At 39.4% G+C, this 20,895-nt stretch overlaps 1 protein-coding gene across 11 annotated transcripts in view; it reads left to right on the forward strand.

Annotated features, from left to right (window-relative positions):
* The first annotated feature begins 13,498 nt into the window (after positions 1-13,498).
* The window catches only part of ZNF462 (zinc finger protein 462), a 139,698-nt gene continuing 132,301 nt past the window's right edge, over positions 13,499-20,895 (forward strand). For 5 of the 11 annotated variants that reach the window (XM_045840193.1, XM_045840189.1, XM_045840196.1 and 2 more), the window contains exon 1: positions 15,620-16,635. The gene's annotated coding sequence lies outside the window, so the exon portion shown is untranslated. The other 6 variants (XM_045840192.1, XM_045840191.1, XR_006785850.1 and 3 more) reach the window with 6 other exon arrangements.

A 20,895-nucleotide genomic window follows, 5' to 3' on the forward strand; every position in this document is an offset into this window, starting at 1 on the left:
ATTGCAAAGCTGCTTATTTGGTAACTATCAAGACGATCACATAGAAATTCTGCATTCAGTTAAAGTAACGAGCTATGTAAATAGATTTCCTGGTTTTGAGTATCCTTGCTTTTCTGAGACAACCTTATTTATTTACAGTGAATCATTTCTTTCATACATTGTTAAACTTTTACATGGAATATCTTATATAGAAGTTTTGCATATATATTTATAATAAATATTGATACAAAGTTTTATTTTTGTATTTATTTTTTTGATGGATTGTGGGATGACTAGACAGAAAGAATGACTATAAAATATTTAAGTAGCATAAAACTTTTACTTTTGTGTCTAAAACCTTTGTTTAAATATTTCCATAAGCACCTATTGCTTTATAATAAGTTCAAAAATAGATACATACATATATTTTATAAAGAGGAATTATCAGTTTCTATTAGGTATACTAGAATTTACCTAATTCTTCAGGTGTGAGGGTTTAGGGATTTCACTGTCTTTTCTCTTTTCCTGTAGTAATTGGTTTATTTTTGTTTTCTTCTTCCTCTTGAGTCAATTTTTGCTATTACATAGATTTGTGGAAAATTATCTTTTTCACCTAAGAATTTAAATTTTATTGGTATAATATTTCAAAACTTTTTAGTCTCCAGGGCCTATCATCATGTCCCTTTTCTTATCTTACTGCTATATGTAGGGTGGGGCAAAAGTAGGTTTACAGTTGTGAGTATGTGAAACAGAGTTTATTTTTGTAATGTTATTTATTAATTATTGTATTCTTTTCCATGTGAATGACTATAAACATACTTTTACCCCATCCTTGTATTTGTGATTTTTTAAAATCAAACTTAGCTGATTTTTCTATTGATAGTTAAATTAATAACATTTATTTATTAATTTTCATAGAATTGTTTTTAACAATCTATAGTTTCTACTTAAAAAAATCTTTTAACTCCTTCAGTTGAAAGTGTTTGTATATTTTAAATAATTTCTGTTTTCTAACTAGTACATTTAAGGATATTAATCTGACTACAACTGGGTCACATCACACAAGTTTTGATACATAGTATTCTCACTGTTGTTTATAATATTTAAATCGTTTGTAATTTCAGCTTGGTTTTATTTTCAACCAAAGGTTATTATGAAAGGTCTTTTAAAGTTTTTTAGTACATAGTTGTGCGTGTGTGTGTTTCTGTCCTTTGGCAGTTAATTTACAGTTTTTTCTCACTGACCTGTATTCTGCTTTCAATATTTATTTAGAGTTCATAGCACTTATTTTTGTACGTAAATGGCCAATTTTTGCAAATGTTCAATGAGTATTAGAAAGCATATTAGGCAAACAGTTCCGTACATACCTCTATATTCAAGTTTAATGAAGGTTATTAAATTTTTCTCTATCCTTTTGTATTTGAGGACCATCTAATTTGTTGGCTTTTTTTGTTGTTTGGGTTTTTTTGGCAAGGCATGTGAAAAATCTACAATTATCATTACAGTTTTATGAACTTCTTATAGATAAAACAGATCCCCCTTCACATATTTAAAAGTTAGATTATTAAGTACAAAAATGATGAGTTATTCCTGTCATCAACTCAATTGTTTTTTATTTTTAGTGTTTGTAACCTTGAAGTTTATTTTGTCTAATATTACTATATTTCTCTGTTTTCTTTTCAATGATACTTACCTGAATTCTGGTTACTCCCTTTTATTTCCAAAATCTTCTGGTCATTTACTTTAAAAAAAAGATTTTATTTATTTATTTTTGGAGAGGGGGGAAGTGAGGGAGAAAGAGAGGGAGAAAAATATCGATGTGAGAGAGAAACATTGATTGGTTGCCTCTCACACACACCCTGACAGGGAACCAAACCCACAACCCAGTCATGTGCCCTGATGGGGAATCAAACCAACGACTCTTTGCTTTGTGGAATGGTGCCCAACCAACTGAGCCACACTGGTCAAGGCTGGTCACTTACTTTTATTTATGACCTATTTAAACAGCTGTTGGTGTTTCCTGTTTCTTAGACTATCGTGCTGTTTAACATCTCATTCTAGAAACTGACAGATTCTAGTACCCTCAGATAAAGAAAGGATACAGAGAATTGTAAAACCAATTTAATAAACTTGATTAAAGTTTATGGTTAGTTATTTGGTTTAACAGTATGAGAGTTTCTATATCTCAATAAAGAAATTTCATTTATTAACATTTATTCTGAAAATTGACATGCACGTATTAACCAGTTTTATTTCTGATATCTTATTCTTATTTTAAATATTGTTTTCTATTACCACGTTCTCTTGTTTGTTTATATCATTTTTGTTTCCTTTTCTTTTACTGCATTAAATGAATTTCATATTCCTGTTTTCCTTTATGAGTTCTGAAGTCACTGCTCTCTTTATCACTTTAACTGTTTTCTTGGAGAGATGAAACAAAGTTGAATAGTGAACGGTAGTGTGAAATATTAGATTCAGAATCCTGAATCTAACTATATTAAGAAAAAAGCTGATGTAAAGTTTTGAATGGATTTGTAACCCACTAATATGTCTATAATTTTGTAAGATAATAAAGCCATCATTTGAAAACATGTGCTAAACAATAAATTGTGTACTTCTTGAGGGAATATCAAGTCAGTTAATTTACATAAAGTACATACATACTTTATATACGTGAAAATTTTGCTAAAGTATTTAATACAATCTAAACAATATTACTATATTTTTCAGTTTAAAGGAATAAATCTGGTAATAAAAAAGTAAATAAGAACCAAGATCAAAACCAACGCCCATGCTTACTAAAGTAAACAGATAAATGGAAACAAATGGATAGTTTAGAAACTTATCTTACCACATACAAAATTGTAGTGCATAGTAAAGGTGGCATTTCAATTAAGTGATTTTAATTAAATAGTTAAAGAAGGATGCTTTTTAAAAAAAACGATGCTATGACAATTAGTTAATGATTTGGGAAATAATTATGTTTGATTTCTACCTCATATCATGTATTAAAATAAATTCTACTGAAATGGTAGAGTTGTATGTAAAAGCAAAAATCTTGGAATTAATTTTAAAAGCATTTCAATCAATAGTTGTCCTGTGAGGGGTTCTGAAGGCCTTTCTGATATTTCTACCAATGGTAGAAAGCATAAAGAAAATGATTGATAAATGTAAAGACAAAACTTTTAACTTCTATATATCAAAAAAGATTATTATTAAAGTTAAAAGCAAATAAACAATTAAGAAAAATATTTTAATATATATTATAAGGGATTAATCTCCTTAATCTGAAAGTGACATCATAAAATCAATGTAGGCACACATGCAATCATACCAATAAAAAGAAAGAGACAAAGGACATGAGCCACCAAATCACAAAGGGAGAAATACAGAGAATAATAGTAGTTCTCTCTGTGTTTTGGGACTAGACATTATTTTTCTCCTTTAAGCTTTTATGTATTTGATAATTTGTTATAATACATATTATTTTTGTAATCAGGGAATATAGAGAGAGATAAATAAATATACATACCTTGTATAAAAAGAGAGATAAAAACATATTATTATTTTATATCAGGAGTTTAATACTTGACAGTGAAGAAAGTTGGTACTATTTGGAATCAGAAGTACTGACTTCAAGTCCCATGTTGAATGATCTTGGGCAAGTCACCAATCTACTTTAAACTTTGGTTTCTTCAAATATAAAATTAAAAAATATAATCTTCCCATCATAAATTGTTGTGAAGAATGGATTTTTAAAATGAACGTGGGAAGAACTTTGTGAGATGGTTTACAGATATCAGGGATTCCCATTGCTGATCCACAGAGTTAGCGCTTTTCCCAGCCTCCAGACAAAATCTGTGCATCTTCTCTTACACACACGGTATCACTTTGCCTGATGAGGGCTTCTCTTCCTGAGTTGTTTTTTGGGTGGCAGCTGGAGATGTCTTGGACTTTGCAGTCTCAGGGAATGGGACAGGAGCCATCTGCTAGATCTTGGCTATGGGCTACAGCCAAATAAAACTGTAATAACAATCACTATTGCTTTTCTTTTTCTAAGTTATGTGCTTTAGCATTCAGTTCCAGTATCCATAGAGTTAAGTTGATTACCAAGTTGATACTATAATTCCATGTTCTTGACATTTAAAAAAGTCCCTACTAATTTCAAATTCAGAGCTCCATCATAAGTCACATGAGAGCCCTGGCCAATCTCTTTCTTCAATAATAGTAATAATTCCATTATGAATGCTCCATGAAATACAGGGAACACAAAAGGATGAGAACAATCAACTTTGCATATGATCCCTCATATGCAGAATATGCTATGTGTCTCCATTTATATCTGTATGTAAAATAAAAGCAGAATTATAATTTTCCAGGTGAAAAGCCTTATGCTCTCTTTGTCCTGTGTGTGTGTGCAATCTAAGCTTATAAAAAAAAAAACATTTCAAATTAAGAACAAAAAGGTGGAGGAACATCCTGTACATTCCCTAGGAAAAGAAAATGTTGATATATGGAGAACACAATGAGCTCCTCAGCTAATCCTCTGAGGTTAGAAAAAAGATGAAAGGAACTGAAAGTCATCAAGACAATTTAGAGAAAACATAAAATTATTTACTGGTTGACTAAGCTGTTCATTATTGTTGGTTGTGTAAAGTACAGGATATCATTTCTGGGAAACCTTAGGAAGGAAGGTAGAGAGTGAGAGAAAGAGGCAGGAAGAAAAGAAGATAACTGAGTTTTTGGTTCAATATCAACTCAAGGAACACTCTTGTGCTGGAAGGAAGGAAGGAAGGAAGGAAGGAAGGAAGGAAGGAAGGAAGGAAGGAAGGAAGGGAGGGAGGGAGGGAGGGAGGGAGGGAGGGAGGGAAGGAAGAGGAGAAAAGATAAATAAAAAAAGGTAAATTGGATGTAGTGGACATTGCCATGCAGAGGGGTTGATCGAATAGTCTCTGAATCTTCAATAACTTCCTGGGCAAATCACTTTTCCTTGAGGCCATTTCCTCATCTGGAATACATCAGTGGTTTTCAAATTGAGCTTCCACAGAACACTACTGCTCCCGAAGCTCTATTACTGAACAATGGTGGTCTCTATGCAATTCACAGAAAAATGAAGCAAAGTAAAATGTTCCCCTTTTGCTATAGTTTAGTTATTTATACTTATCATAACAAATCCTGCACTAGATAGACTTTTGTGAGCATATATAATTGTTTCTTCAATTTGAGATATCAATAAACCAACATTTTCTTGACTTTAAGGTTTTCTCCTCCACTTTTAAAAAACCTTTGGCCCTGCTGTCACATATGTGGTACCTGAGTTCTAGCACAGGGCCAAGGGAACTAACAAGCAGCAAATAAATAGTAGTAGGAGAAATTAGATACAGTCAATCATGCTTAGATATCTCATTTTTTCATTACTATTGTTGATTTTTACTATTGTTGATAGATGGTGTTCTGTCATGGGTACATATTTTGGTTTTGATTTTCTGACCTAGATATCTGTCTTGACTCCAGAGTTAGAGCTTGCCCTTCATCTATGCCACTACACAGTAAAGCTTACAGTTATAGACTCTCATGTTCTCTACATGCATTTTTTTAAAGCCTCATAACAATTCTGGAAGTATTTAATTATTCTTTCATAAATTTAGAAACTCATGCATGTAGCCCACTGAGCCACTAATAAGAGGGAGCTGCAAACTAGTTAAGTAAATGTTGATTGCTGTATTTGTTTTTGTCTGTGTGCTAAACATTAAATCAATAAATACTCAACATTTCCTCCTTGGAATGGACAGATTTTCAAAATAAACATCAAAAAGATACTAAAGTCTTCTTGCAAGGTGGAGGTGTAAGTACATACACTTTGCCTCTTCACACAACTGAAAGAAGGACAACTAATTTTTAAAAAAAATTAGAACTGCCAGAAAATCAAACTGTATGGAAGTCTGACAACCAAGGAGTTAAAGAAAAAACATTCATCCAGACTGGTAGGAGGGGTGGAGATGAGCAGCAGGGGAGGACCGGATGTGCAGCGAAGTGGGGGCTCTAGGACCAGGTGAGCTAGGCAGTGGCTAGCAGACCAGGGCAAGCAAGGCAGTTGCTGGCAGGTGGTCCCACATTTGTGCACGGATAAACCAGGGAAACAACTGGGGAGCAAAACAGGTCATGCAACCCAGGGTTCCAGCACAGGAAAAGGAAGCCTCAAAACCTCTGGCTGAAAAAAATCCTTGGGGGTTGCGGTGGCAGGAGAAAGCCCTAACCTCACAGGAGAGCTCACTGGAGAGACCCACAGGGTCCTAGAATGTATACAACCCACTCACCCAGGAATCAGCACCGGAAGAGCCCAATTTGCTTGTGGGTAGCAAAGGAAGTGACTGAAAGCCAGCCAAGAGCTGAGCAAACAGCATTGTTCCCTCTTGGACCCCACCCCTACACACAGCACAATAAAGCAGCGATGTAGGTTGCCCCACCCTGGCAAATACCTAAGGCTCTGCCCCTTACAACTTAACAGGTGCACCAAGACAAAGAAATATGGTCCAAATGAAAGAATATATCAAAACCCCCAAAATAGAACTCAGCGATGAAGAGATAACCATCCTATCAGATGCAGAGTTCAAAACTCTAGTAATCAGGATGCTCACAGAAATGGTTGAATATGGTTGCAAAATAGAGGAAAAAGTGAAGACTATGTAAAGTGAAATAAAGAAAAATATACATGGAACCAACAGTGAAGGCGAGGGAACTGGGACTCAAATCAATGATTTGAAGGAGAAGGAAGAAAAAAACATTCAACCAGAGCAGAATGAAGAAACAAAAATTAAAAAAACTGAGGAGAGGCTTAGGAACCTCCTAGACAACTTTAAGTATTCCAACATTCGAATCATGGGGGTGCCAGAAGGAGAAGAGGAAGAGCAAGAAATTGAAAACTTATTCAAAAAAAATAATGAAGGAGAGCTTCCCCAATCTAGCAAAGGAAATAGACTTCCAGGAAGCTCAGAGAGTCCCAAAGAAGTTGGACCCAGGAAGCACACACCAAGGCACATCGTAACTACATTAGCCAAGACTAAAGACAAAGAGAGAATCTTAAAGGAAGCAAGAGAAAAGGAGACAAGTACTTGTCTTTTCTTATGGGAACAAAGGAGTTCCCATAAGACCATCAGCTAATTTCTCAAAAGAAATCTTGCAGGTATGAAAGGACTGGAAAGAAGTATTCCAAGTCATGAAAGGCAAGGACCTACATCCAAGATTACTCTATCCAGCAAAGCTATCATTTAGAATGGAAGGGCAGATAAAGTGCTTCCCAGATAAGGTCAAGTTAAAGGAGTTCATCCTCACCAAGCCCTTATTACATGAAAAGTTAAAGTGACTTATCTAAGAAAAAGAAGATGATCAAATCTATGAACAGTGAAATGAGAACAAACTCACAACTACCAACAACTGAACCTAAAACAAAAACAAACTAAGCAAACAACTAGAACAGGAACAGAATCACAGAAATGGATTTCACATGTAGAGTTAACAGTGGGGAGATGGAGTGGAGAGAATGGGGGGAAATGTATAGGGTATAAAAAGCATAAATGATAGGTAGAAAATAGACAGAGGGAGATTAAGAATAGTATAGGAAGTGGAGAAGCCAAAGAACTTATATGTACGACCCATGGACATGAACTAAGCAGAGGAAAAGCTGGTAGGAGGGCAGGTGCAGGGTGGAAGGGAATAAAGGGGAGGAAGAAATGGGACAACTCTAATAGCATAATCAATAAAATACACTTTAAAAATAGATACTCAAAAATAAACTTGTTGTGCTTTCCAAACACTTAAAAAAACATGTAATCAATAAATAACTTTTGAGAAACACTGTTCTTAGCAACTTGCTGGGAAATCAAACCCTAACCTAGGAGACAGGAGGGAGTATGTGTAGATTCCATGTTACGGTGAAAGGGGAACTAGCATGACGTCTACACGGAGTCCGTCATAGGCTGCTTATTAGTTAATGCAAAGCCAAGTCAACTTGGTTCTGACAGTTATTACTCAAAATCCTTACTGGGTGAACTGAACTCTGAGTAAAGGCTTGTTCAGAAATCAAATGAATATATGCAAGGATCAAGGTGTATGTGTCTTAAAATAATACTTAACAAATTTGTTTTATAAACTGGGCAAACACTTGGCTTGGTCAGGCTTTATGATATGAGATATTTTGTGCTGGCAAAATTTATTTGCAAAATTTAAGATTTTCTAATTGCAAAAGAGATACATTCGTTGTAGAAATGTTTTAAAATTTGAGAAACACAGTGGAAACAATGTAGAAACACAGTGAAAGAAATATTACATACCCATAATTACATCACCTAGGAAAAATTAAATTACCTGAAAAAAAAACTATTAATACTTCGATTTGCTTTTCTAATCAATTTTCAATGCCTAGATAAAATCACACATATTTAGAAATATGAGATAATGCTATATATACAGTTTTGAAATTTCTTTCCCTTATCTAAAGTCATGTAAATATTTTAATATCATTTAATATTTCCTTTAAAATGTGATAGCTATATAGCTTTCTATTACATTGATGAACATAAGTTCTTTAATCACTTGTTGTTGGGCATTGATGCCACAATGAACCTCCTTATACATTAATTTTTGATGACAGTCATGAATGTTTCCTTCACATAATTTCTAAAAGTTAATTTCCTGGATTAAAGACGTCTGCTACATCTAGAATAATGAAACTTTTCACAGTCCTCCCAACAGAGAACTAGATGATCTATTTTTCCATATCTTCATCAATTGGGAATAATATCCTTTCAACAACTGGGAAATATAAACATATATATGTATATACACACATAATATATATACACATATACATGTATATATATATGTGTGTATATATATGTATATACTTGCCAGCTTTTCAATGTAAAAAACTATCATAGCTTTCATTTGCATAACTGATAAAGTTGAACTTTTTTAACTGGTCATTAGTAATTTTCTTTTGCTAATATTTGGTAATATTTTTGAGACTGTAGTGAATTTCTAGATTTTAAAACATAAGATTAATATGTAGCAGATCTAGATTTTAGTCTTTGTACCATCAGCATTGGAAGACCTTAGGTTAAATCATTCAATCTTTTTGGTTTTAAATTTCCTTTTGTATGTAAAATGTATTAAAAATGTGCAATCAAATCTTCTTATTTTTCCTGTGAAAAGCAAATTAAATTACCTTTAGTAAACTAAAAAAGTTACTGTACCACTATTCTATTAGCAATATTAATAAGGTCTTTGTAACATTTATAATTACTAAACACAAAAAAGTAGGGTCTACTATTTAACTTTAAATGTCTTTAAATAATTAAACAGATAATTGACAATTTAGTTCAAATAAAGCAGTAGACTTCATAGCGTGTATATGTATGTATATGTATTTATGTATATATGGTTTATACAGGATGGGGCAAAAGTAGGTTTACAGTTGCTCATATGTAAAATATATAATAATTAATAAATAATACAAAAATAAACTGTTTTATATACTCACAACTAGAAACCTATTTTTGCCCTACTCTGTATAAAATTATATGTTGTATAGATTACACATAAGTTCCACATTTTCTAACTTTTTTCTAAGTGGAAGTATTTTCCTTTCAAGATAATTTTTGTGCCTCTGCATTATAAAAAATAACCAGTGATTATAATTTTGCATCTAGGTCTTTTACCTAGCATGAGGACATTTTTCTATTTAACTATAAAATCTCATAAACAATTTTAAAGTGCCTAATGTGTCATCATGGGGATATATTACTGTTTACTTAACCATTCCTCTTATCATAATCACATTATTTTCAATTACTCTATCTGTATCATTTTTTGCATGTGTAAATCTTTTCTTCATTTGTTTCCTTAGGGTAGATTCTAAGAGGAACAATTAAGGGGATAAAAAGTGAGAACATTTTAAGACTTTAAATATATATTATTAAATTGTGCTAAAAAGACTATACTAATTTTTAATTTCTATTAAGAATATATGAGAGGATTTAATTTGTGGTCATAAAAGCCATCACTGGAATACATTATCTATCTATCTATCTATCTATCTATCTAATCCTCAATTGAGGATGTACTTATTGGTTTTAGAGAGGGAGAGAAACAGCTGTATGAGAGAGAAACAATGATTGGTTGCCCCTCCTACACACCCCAACCAGGGATGGAACCCTTGGGACCAAACCTACAATCCAGGCATGTGACTTGATTAGGAATCGAACCAGCGGCCTTTTACAGGATGATGATTCAACAAGCTGAGCACATCAGCCAGGGCATTTCTTATTTAAAAAAAAAATTATAAGAGTGATTTGTGTTTGTACACACAATGATTTAGGAACACTTTTTTCCCCTTCATCGCTCACTCCTTACTATTAGCAGTTTGGGAGGTATACTATCAGACATTTCTTTAATCCAAAATATTTTTATTATTTCAATTTTAAGAAAAATATATTTATTTTGATGTATATTAGTAATGTATATGTAAATAGCCCATCAGACCTGTGATTTTATGAGTATTATTGCTTCTAACGAAGGTTAGAAGGTTTTAAGTTCATTTAAAAATAATATATATAACTGGGCTCTGTGGCACAATGGATAGCACACTGGACTTCTAGTGATAAAAATAATATATATTAAGTAAATAAAAGTACAAGTAGTATGGAAATATGTAAACCAAAAAATCTGAAAGGGGGTAGGACAATGACAACTTTAGGAAAGGACCGTGGAGGCATAGCTTCCAGAGTGACTGCCCCCACCCCTTCTGTGTTCTTGACCAAGTCACATCCCCTCTCTGGGCTCCATTTGAGTACAAGTACCAGGCATCTGGAAATAATAGTCGTTCTACTACAAGGAACGCCTCAACAAATGGGTGATCTTTCGGTTGCCCTTGTTTTCTTCTGAATTTTTGGGTAATCTAATCAAAATTGGCCCAAGCTTGCTTTCTTTCCTAAAAAAAAATCTTCTCTAATAAGAATTTTTGTTAAATTATTAGTTAAGGAAAGACATTTGCTTTAAAATGAAATCCCAACATTTTATCTTAAAATACTACCTCTCCATAACTCCATAGGAGAAACAGAAATTTTCAAATTGATTAGTCTCATTATTGGCCAAGTTCCTGTATTGCTTTTGATTAAATCAGAAATCTAAAGTTCTATAACCAAGTGATGTGATTTCCGAGCTAGTGGCTCATCTTTGTATTCCTAGTATTCCTGGTAGTCAGTGAGTAGGGCACACTGTCTATGCTAGACAAATATTCAGTGGTTCAATGATATTCCACATGAATGAATGTTCCATATCACAGTAACTAGTGTAATAGAACTGTAAATTTAACTCCTACCTATGGGAGATGTTTAAGAAAAATTTTTAAGAACACTGCTATTGAAACATCTTTTTCAGTATCCAAAGGTATATATATATGAAGATTCATATAGAGTAAGTTTAGTATGTTATTGCAATTTCTCTTCCTGTGAGACCTGTTCAGAATTGTGAATCATCCACCTTTGTCTTCTTTTAGTCACTTCTCCCTTAGCACAGACACTAGTCCACTAGTTCCATATATGTGAATATAGGTTTATGAGAACATATTAATTTTTTCTGTAAGGGATCAGAAAGAAGGCGTGCTGGTGACTTTCTTTATGTTTTGAGGGCTCATATTATCCAACTTGGAATTTTCAGAAAAAAAAAACATTTAAAGGCTGAGTAATTTCCATCAAGAGCAAAGGAGCTCAAAAATTTTAGACAACATAATAACAAACACTTCAATTGTAAAAAGACTGTTTTGAATTGCGAAGTTTTATATAGGCAGGAAAAGAACAGGTTCAAGAGGTGTGTCATAATATGGTTTAAGGATGAAATAATCAAGAATTCTGAAAAAGCCATATTCTCTATTCATCTTTGTTTTGCTAAAACCATCAGCTTGAATAGTTTTCCAGCTGGAATTTAGAAAGTGGGGTTATAAACTGGACTTTCTTTCTTTCTTTCTTTCTTTCTTTCTTCTTTTTCTTCTTTCTTCTTCTTCTTCTTCTTCTTCTTCCTTCTTCTTCTTCTTCCTTCTTCTTGGTATAGTTTTCAGGAAGCAGGAGGACTTTTCCTTTTTTATATGACAGAAAATAAAATTTGAATCAATGACATTGGAACACTGATATGCTCTTGTTTCAATTGAAATTCTATCTTTTTTAATGTAGTCTCTGGACCAACTCTTCCTTCTTTCCATGATTCCTTCCTGCAGGTGATAGAAGTTCCCCTTTCCCCATAAACACTTTTCTTTAAGAGATTTGGGTGCCTTCCTTTCCTAAACCTCTAAAAGTTAAAATGATTTATAGATGATCTCTATCGTTGCTGGGGTTGGGTGAGTAAGAAGATCATATTTGCATGGGTCACTCTGATTATAGAACTACACTCCTTCTTGAACTAAAATGGCAAGATTTATTATTCTATTAATGCTCATAAAGTCACTCTTTTGATGAGCCATAATTTCCCTTTATGAGGAATCTGTATGCCAGTCACCCATGATAAGGGAGAAGAAAGTCCAGACTTCCAACAGATTCATTTTTCCTGAAACATTAATAAAGTCTTGAAATCCCATATAACTCCAGGGGATAAGGTACAGTAACAAAAGGCAAATTTCCACGGAGTCAATATGTCCCCATGAGACTTCCCTCACGTTGTTGGCTGTGTACAAAACCTAAGCTTTTCCGTTTTAATTTAAAAATTTAGAAATTAACCCTGCTGGTGGAGAAGATAACCCACCAACTAGGCTGGTATTATCTTTGTGAATATTCTTCGGGAATGAAATAGCAGGAGGTGTGAACTTTCTTCTGTTTATCTTAATGGTCCGCTAATGGCAAAGTATAATTACAGTTACTTAAGTGCCAAGTTTATCAAGATTTTCACTAAAACCTTCAGCCACAGCACTTTCCTTGACTGTCCCAGTTTTTATTTATCCAATTAATTGCTTTGCTATCATATGAAAGAACACTACCCCCAGTATAAACAAGCAAAAACAAACAAAAAGACCACTCCCCAACCTTATTTAATTTCTTTCAATTATTTTAGTTGGACAGTTAAGACACTTGTGATTCCAAAACAGTCAAAAAAAAATAGGTATGGGATCAGTAGTTGAAATTTTAGCCTTCCCACATTCAAAAACCAGGGCTATGCGGGAGCTTTGCAGTAGTTTGCTTCATGGCTTTGGGAAGTCAGTTTGCCTCTAACCCAGAAAGTGGTCTTTCTGAAGCCCATCCTGTGTTTGGGATGGAAGCTTAGCCCTCGGACCTCCCTCCGGACACACACACGGGAGAAGCCCGAAAGCCACCTATCTCCCCACCGGTCTCCGGATCTCCTCACCGCCTTTGTCCCTTCTAGACTTGGAGGCTTGGGAAGGAGGTTTGGTTTCTAAGGATTGGAGCGTTTGAAGGGCGGGGCCATCTCCAAGTCCATCTCCCCTTTTTGTCCTCTCCTCCTGGGACAGGAGGGAGGAGCCAGGTCCCCCGCGGCCGGTTCGGGAGCTCTCTATTTCGGTCGCTCGAGGTGAGTGTGAAAGGGCGACAGCCCGTTTAATCGTAGCGCAGGTTAATTTCTGGAGTTCACCACAATCGGTTCGCCAACCGCTTCCCGGGTCTTTGCCAAGAGGTTTTATGAGGTCTGAGGCTTGTCGGGGCGCGCTCACGGTTTCGCGAAAGGCTCCTCCCCAGGGCTCATTCCCCGACTGCGGGAAGCCCTACGGTGCCCCAAGAGCCTTGGGTTTCCTCTGACCTCGTCGCTCCTTCCCGCCCCCCCCCCCCCACTGCCTGGTTCCCCACGCCCCTGCCCCCGGGGAAGGGCGGCCCCCATCTTAGGATTTCCGACCCGAGCCAACCCAGAAGGTACCTCCACGTCGATGAAGATTTTATCACAGCCTCCAAAACCCAGCAGTAATAGGAGCTTTCAACCTGAAATACGATTGTTATTTTCCCGGTGCAGAGCTTGACATAAGAAGTCAGCTTTTTATTAAAGACAAAGAGGTAAATTATCAGCCGGGGCACTGAAAGGGACGGCGGAGACCTGGCGCGTTTCCTCTCTTTGCCACGAGGAATTTATGGGGGAGCGGCGGCCAGCGCTCAGACACCCCTGGGGTCCCGTGGGGGAGGAGCTCAGGGCAGAAGGACTTCCCCAAGTCCCTCCAGGCACCTGGGAGAGTCCTTCCAATTCTGCACAAAGCCGGGATCATGTCAGTTCTGCACACTGAACAGCCCGAGCGCCCTCCACTCTCCTTTCTTTCTCTTCTCTTTCTCTGGACTCCCGTCTCCCTCTCGTCTCCGTGCTTTCTCCTCCTTGTTCTCCTCTCGCTACTTTTTCTCTCCCCTCTCCTCGCCTTTCCTCTCCCCCCTCCTTTCTTCTCCACCGCACGCGTAGAGTGTCATTTATTTATTTATTTATCACCCCCGCCATCAACACCCTTTTAGGGCTCCCAGGCTTTTCAGTGTGAGTGGGAGGAGAAAAGGGCAGGAAGTGTTGACTCGGAGGGGGGTGAAATCGTGCCTCTGGGTTGGAGGTTCTGCCCCAGAATAAACGATTGGGGAATATCTTGGAAAAGGAGGCTTCAGCTGTGTTTATGAAGCCCCGCTATCCGATGGAAACCAACTCGGCGCGCGTCTCCTTCCCCTGTATTCTATGGGTTTATGGGTACATCTTCCCGGATTGTTGTTTGGAAGGGGAAGGGAGTATTAAAGAGGGCAATCTTGCCTCGGATCCTCCACACCGCGCCTTCTCCACCGGATGCGCGCTCCCCAATGCAAAGGAATCCAGCAACATCCCCCAATTCAGATGCGGACAAAAGAAACTTTAATTAAGGTCTCCAAAATACGCGCTGCGCGTTTCTCTCTCCGGAGGCTGTTGATGTTCAACTCGAGGATGCGAGAAATAGAAATGGTACAACCAGCCCATGCCCTTGAACTTCAATTGCTCCTGACTGGCTGTATTGATTTTTATACTGTAGGCAACCTCTGACCGCCCTCGCGCCCCCCCCCCACTCCATATCAAATTAAAGCCTTAGGAAATGTTCGAACTGGTGTGAGTGCAGGCAACCCCACTCCTTGGCAAAAACGGACAGGTAAGAACGATTTGGGGAAAATTACACTAAATAAAAATTCAAGGTGTGAAAGCTTCATCTTGGCTCTCTTGTCTTCAACACCACGACACCTTATCATTAGGAGCGCTGATTGTTACTTTCCGAACCTTCAGATGACCAGCCAGAAAGTGCAAACAACGCCGGGCTGGAGGGTGCGAAGTTATTTAAGTACGCTTTTTTTCCTTTTGGTGCGCCGTCAAAACATTTCGCAAGTTAGGAAAAGAAAGTGGTGGTTCCGAGGCTCGGAATGATGGGTGGTTCTCTCCCTCCCCACACCCCTTTCCATATCAGAAAAGAAAGAAAATGCACAATGAGCCTTTATTTCGGGGGAGAAAACTTCAAAATGCGTGCCAGTAAAGGACAATTCGAGCTTTTCACTGGAGATACTCACACCGCAAGCTGGAAAGGGATTAAAAAGCCCCACGTGGTTGATCTGGATTTAGACTTGCAACCTCTAGTTCCCCATATCTGTTCTTTGCAAAGATTGGCCTCTAGATGGATGCGTGTGAGGGACTCTCTGGGGTCGGGGCTCGGCGCCTGGGGCAGGGCTGATGGTGGGAGCGCTATGCGCCGCGGGTCAGGGTCCTCACTGGGGGCTTCCTCTGCGGGCCAGGGCGGCCGGGCGCCTCCGGGACGCGAGCGCGCACGTCTCTGCCCGGCCGCCGCGCTCCACGCACCGCCTTCTCCGCAGGTCTTTATTCATCTCATCTCCCTCTTCCCCTTCTCCTCCTCCTTTGCCTCCTTCTCCTCCTCTTCCTCCTCCTCCTCCTCTACTGCCGCCACCTCCTCCTCTTGCATCTCACTGGCCTGGCTCTGTGTTGCTCTGAGTGACAAAGACCATGTCCCAGCCTTAACTTTGCAACCACCTTGCCTCCTTCTGGGGTTCAGCGGGGAGGGGGGGACAGCAACCGCAGCCTCAGCATCTCCTCCAGCTTCTGCTCCTGCTCTTCTCCAGCTCTTGGATAATTCTTCCCTTCTATCCCCCAGCCCTTTCCTCATTTCTTTCTTTCTTTTTTCTTCCTCTCTCCTGCACGTTGTTGTTGTTATTAGAAAGGCTTCGCGCACCCCCTGGTGCTCCGGCGTTTTGTGTGGCAGGAGAAGATTGTCTTCCTTCTCTCTTTCTGTCTTGCTTTCTCTCTCCCTCTGGTTTCTCATTATTCAGAGAGAGACACAGAGGGAGGGAGAGAGAGAGCGCGCGCGAGGGAGAGGGAGGAGAGGAGAGAGAAGAGGAGAGAGAGGGGAGAGAGGGAGAGGGAGAGGGAGGGAGGGAGAGAGGGAGAGAGAGAGACGGATATCTCAGGTCATCTGCAGCTGCAGCGAGTCTGAGGAGCCGAGGAAGGCAGGGAAGATGGCGATCCTCCATTGCTGAGACCCGGCAGAAGCACATGAGACTCCCAAACAACTTCCACAACAATAACCCGAGCAGGAAGAGGAGAAAGAGAAAGAGGATAAGGAGGCGGTGGGGCTGGAGCACCCGAAACACCTCCCGGCGCCGGGACGCTTCTTCTGTAAGTTACTGCAATTAACAGCCACCTCGGGGTGGTCCGAGTGCCCGGAGCAGGAGAGCGCGGGGTGGTGGACGCACAAACGCGCTCATTCATTCGGCCGAGGAGGGTTGGTGGAGCCGGAGGAGAGGAAGTCCCCTGCCTGGACTGACTGTTGGAAGAGAAGAAGCCAGCGAGCAGTGGAGGAGGAGGGGGAGGAGGGAGAGCGGGAGGGGGAGGAGGAAGAGGAGGAGGAGGAGAAGCGAGGGAGGAAGAGGAGGAGGAGGAAGAGGTGGAGAAGGTGGTGGTGGTAGCAGGGGCAGTGAGGTGGCTGTGCTTTTCCTGCTGGCTGCTCCTTCTGCTGGGGGGAGCGGAGCGCTGTGGCTTAATTAATTTCGTGTAGTTCTATGGAGAGAAGAGAAAATGAAAGATGAGTGAGAAGAGAGCTAGAGGCTTAGGACCAGTGCTTCAAGCGTGGGGACAGGAGTAGGGACAGAGAGGGGGGCGGAGGGCGGGAGGCGAGGAGACCTCAGCCGAGAGCCAGAGGGAGCGAGCGAGGGGCCGAGGAGGGAGCGCTCTGAGCCGCCCCGACCTGAGCCGGTTGACCTCTTTCTTTCTCTGTCCCTCTCCTTCCTTTCCCCCTCTCTGTCTGCCTGTCCCCAGCCCGATGGCAAAGCCGTGCGGATTGGCACCCCCCTCTTCCTCAGGTATTTGGCTCTCTCCCTCTCTCTCTGTCTCCGAAGTTGGGATGCGGGGTCGGGATGTGTCGGGGGTGGCGGCTGCTGGTGCTGCTGCTGCTGCTGGTGGTGCTGCTGCTGGTGCTGGTGCTGCTGGTGAGGACAGAGGCGAGGAGCGGGGGGCGCGGGCCGGGCGGGGGGAGCGCAGGTCCAGGAGCAGCTGAGGAGCTGTCTCCAGGCTGGGGGTTCAGAAGCGTCTGGTGGACGAGGACAACGGTTTCTGGAGAGGAGAAGCCATTACACACGGTTGGCTCTCTTCTGAGGAAGGGAGGAAAGAAGGCAAGGGGCCTAGGGGTCGTCTCCTGGTGCAGTTCCCAGGGGTCTGCCCTCCTTCCAGGCACGAGGAGAAGCCGCAGCCGCCCCCCATTGGAGCAGCCCCTCTCTTTCCCTTTCTTTATCTCCCTGTCCTCCATTTGCAAGCTGTCTGCTTTGGTTCCAGTCCAGACTCCAAAACACAAAGCTCCTTCTCACGTTCATTCTCCAGGCTTTTCACCATTCCTGAAGGAACCCTCATTTTCTTTTCATTGTAGCTTCTAACCTACAGAGAGGGAGGGAGGCTGCCTGGAGTTCCTTTTATATTCCTCCCCTACCCAAAAAAAAAAAAAAGTTTCATTTTTAAGCACGCGCCTGGGATGGGAAAAGACCAACCAGTTGGGGCTTTCTCCCAGGGTTCTGGGGGGCTGTGTCTGAGTGTCTGTGTTGGCTGTTTGGTTTGCTTTGGTTTTGTTTCTGGAGGTGGCTTGCAGGTTTTGGAGGAAGTGACTAGTTTGGTTGAGAGCTGGGAACTGAGTCAGGTAAGCCTGTGTCATGTTGTAACTCCACCAGAAAATGGAGGAGAGCGGGTTTCCAGGAGACAAAGCTGAGATGAGAAGTGTTTATAAAATTATGGATGTCTCCATTTTGAAGCTCTGTTGGTGATGGCTGGAGGAGGAGGCTTGCCTGCCTACACTCCTTCTCCCTTTCCTGGGGGAAATCTTGTGGTTCCTCACTGTCTATTCATTATGCAAGGAAATGAGGGGCTTTTCAGGGCTGCTCAGATTTTTCTCCCACCAAAGGAGTGCTTTCACAAGTTATTGAGATGTTTGTTTCCATTTTAAAGTAAACTTTTGGATTTTTTCCCCCCTTTTGAGTGGACCTGAAGGGTTTTGACCTCTTTCAGGAAAGGCAAGGCAAAACCTGAAACAATTTCCACTGAGGTCTTCACACAACTTTAAGCTGCTCCAGGTCTCCTGAAAGTCACGAGGAAATGCTCTCTCCTCATTGTGAAGATGGTGGTGGTCCTAAGCTCAGATTCTGGAGTTCTGGGGCTTGGTTATCATCATGTTTTGATGCATTGCAAGACTTTATTGTCTGGTTTGGGTTGATCTCTGGGAAAGAAAGCAAAAACCAACAACAAATGCTCCAAGATCTCGGAGGAACTCTGACTGACACCAGTTTCTCCAGGGTCTACATCTCTCTTCAGGTTGTTCCATTTGTGTATTTGGCCTTCTTTTAGTTCCTTTGTTTTCCCCCTTCCTTTCCATTCTGCTATTTTGCTTCTGTGTTCTCAAGTACTGTGAGTCTTCACAAATATCAGATGTCTTCTTGAGAATGTCACTATGGAAACACATTTTTAAGAAATATTATGTCAGTTGACAAAAACCTATGTCCAGGTATCTTCACCTTTTTAATTGGGAGGAATTTATTAGCCTTACAGGAAGACATTTTGTGAGGGTGATTGGAAGAAAGAACCCAGTCCTACCTCAGTCCATACACATTGATTGGAATTCTTCACAGATTAGTTCTAGAGAATGTATGTAATCGATCCAAGTAAAGAAGTAAATCCTGAATTGCTTGAGGATTTTATAAAAGCCAATCATGAAGATATTGCTTTTCCATTAGGTAAGGTAGCCATCTTGAGGATGAGGGAAGATGTTGGAAGAATTTTAGATGGACTGTTGAAGATAGGTGAGGAGGGCTCCATGGTGGAATGAAAACTTGAAGGACATTCAGAACCAATTAATATATTGTAAGAAGGCTGATTAGACCTTGTGTTCAACTAAGGAGAAACACAGAGAGGTACCAGCTTCTACAGAAACAAGGAGCACATTGGTGAGCGACTTACACCAGCTTTTTTCTTGCTTTGCTTTCTCATTATGTGTCAGATTTTTGTGTGTGTCAGATTTTTAGTAAACTTCCTTATGTCTACAGTATTTTTGTACATATTGAAGTGGTTTTAGATTCCAGATGCAATTATATTCTGTTGAGTAGCTGGTAGCAGTGTCATTCAGCAAATGCACAATGCTGTATATGACAACATCACATTTTTCAAACCAAACTGTTGTGTCATTAATTGAGGGTTATTGTTCTTCTGAGGGGTGTGAAAGGAGAAGGGGGGAGACACATGGTTCTTTAGCTGGTAATTGTCCCTGGCCAATGAAGTAAAACCCTGTTTTTGCAGATGAAGATGTATGGTTTTCAAGATTTTCACTTGATGTGTGTGCTCATTTAAAAATACTTCTCTTCAGATCTCTGCTTCTTTATTCAAAACCTAGGTCTTTCCAAGAACACTTTAAAAATCTTCCTTGGAATCATACCTTTTATTATTCATTTTTGAATGTTATCTTTTGATGCCCATTACTCTTAAGTGGAATGTCATCAGTGTTTTATTTAAATTTGCTAATGCATGTGAGGATGCTGCATATGCAAACTCAGAAGTTCAAATGCCAGGGAATAAGGAGTTATTTGGGAAAGTAATTACCGGAAAATTTTGCCTCTAATTTAGCAGATATGTTTATGTAAATTTAAATACGTTGCACACTGATCTTGAAGCAAACTTCCATAGTATCTTTTTTGTTGTTGATACCAGGACAGCGGCTGACTGACTGACTTCATTGGGGGTGGAGGGTGGGAACCTGACAAACTGATTGTCAGTCCAGCAGTTTGACTCATCACATTATTTGACTGTGCCACCAAATGTTTGGTGTCTTTATAGACGAGTCTCAAAGAGGTGAGCTTTCTGGAGGGAAAGAATTAAGTATCTAAGAAGCATTTCAGAGTTTAAGAATATGTTCTAACTTGTCACCTAACAGACCTGTCCCATCCCTGGTCCCCTTTATCAACATGGGAAGTACCATAACACTAAAGACATGGTTTCTTGTGTTCTTCTAGACATACACATTTGAAATAGGGCAAATATCTTGGATAAACCATTAGGATAGAAATAAAAAGTGTCAAATTGAACATTCTCATTTGATGTCAAAGCTCAGAGATCCTTTTTGTTTTTGAGACATCAAGTTGATGAGGCTTGTCAGACAATTTTTTTTGCCATTGCTCTAATATATCACCAAGAAAAATCATTCTGGAGAAACATGTGAGCTATGACATACACTATCATTAAAAAAAGATTCTTGTTGGAACTTTGTAGTTCATAATATCTCAGATACTAGAGTTATGTCCATCTAATTCATTGGTCACATTCCCTGAGGATTTGTTTCCCCCTCTTTGGAGTTAGAGACAACTTTGAGATGCAAAGTAAATAAACTTTTTATAGATAAATATATAAACT

The sequence above is a fragment of the Phyllostomus hastatus genome, unplaced genomic scaffold, assembly GCF_019186645.2.
Source record: "Phyllostomus hastatus isolate PE091 unplaced genomic scaffold, TTU_PhHast_1.1 phas_contig_34, whole genome shotgun sequence".
Taxonomy (NCBI): domain Eukaryota; kingdom Metazoa; phylum Chordata; class Mammalia; order Chiroptera; family Phyllostomidae; genus Phyllostomus; species Phyllostomus hastatus.